This window comes from Nanorana parkeri, unplaced genomic scaffold (genome assembly GCF_000935625.1).
Source record: "Nanorana parkeri isolate BGI_ZX_2015 unplaced genomic scaffold, ASM93562v1 scaffold4006, whole genome shotgun sequence".
Classification (NCBI taxonomy): Eukaryota; Metazoa; Chordata; class Amphibia; order Anura; family Dicroglossidae; genus Nanorana; species Nanorana parkeri.
This window is the reverse complement of record NW_017310273.1, coordinates 10,976-12,137: the sequence shown is the minus strand read 5'-3', so window position 1 is coordinate 12,137 and position 1,162 is coordinate 10,976.

The following is a 1,162-nucleotide window of genomic DNA, read 5'->3' as shown; positions in this document are numbered from 1 at the left end:
CTCTGGAGGCCATTATGTGGAATGACATTACAATCCACCCGAGGAGATCACAGGGAGCGTTCAGCTTCCTTCCTCCATTCACACGGAATGAATGTTCTCGGAGATTCACACGGAATGAATGTTCTCAGGGTGAAAGTCTCTGAGGTGTCTATAAAAAGACCCCGTAGTGTTGCTCAGCCCCTCCCCCCCTCCATAATAGAACTACATATAAATGGATGTGAAATAAAGTGGATGAATTCCGGGGGCAGAACACAAGATTTCTACCCCTGTAACTGCCCCTCCCCCCAGTTTATATGATGAAAGGTGGCGGGTGGGGCAATCTGCAGGAGGTTTTTGGGCAGATCTGGCGGGGGGGGGGTCAGACATGTACTTATAATGTACATTACACGGAAGGTCCCAATCAGGAATCACCGGTTGGTCCCCGCGGTGTGGCCGGCATAGGCTGTAGTGCAGTACACGTGTGCTGTGTCTGCGGGGCGCTCGTTCATCTCTGTCACCGCCAATTACATTCCGCTGCTCCCCGCTAATTGGTATAAATTGTCCCGCCATCGGCTGCGACACACGGAAACACGCCAATTACTTCATGGCAATCTGCGGACACAACCGCAATCATCTTCTCTGCTTGCATGTCACACGGCTGTTACATGGGGGTCACATGTTCTTCTGCATGCTACATGGGGAGTCGCGTGTTCCTCTGCATGTCACATGGGGAGTCACGTGTTCCTCTGCATGATACATGGGGGCCACGTGTTCCTCTGCATGATACATGGTGGTCACATGTTCCTCTGCATGTCACGTGTTCCTCTGCATGATACATGGGGGCCACGTGTTCCTCTGCATGATACATGGTGGTCACATGTTCTTCTGCATGTCACGTGTTCCTCTGCATGATACATGGGGGCCATGTGTTCCTCTGCATGATACATGGGGGTCACATGTTCCTCTGCATGTCACGTGTTCCTCTGCATGTCACGTGTTCCTCTGCATACTACATGGGGGTCACATGTTCCTCTGCATGATACATGGTGCTCACATGTTCTCTGCGTGTTTTGTGTGTACAGTGTTCTGGGGGTTGTATGGTTTTCCCGTGTAATTCCATGGAAGAAATCGGTTTATGTTGAAATCCGACCTGAAGAGGAGGCGGGGCTAGATATTATAATGA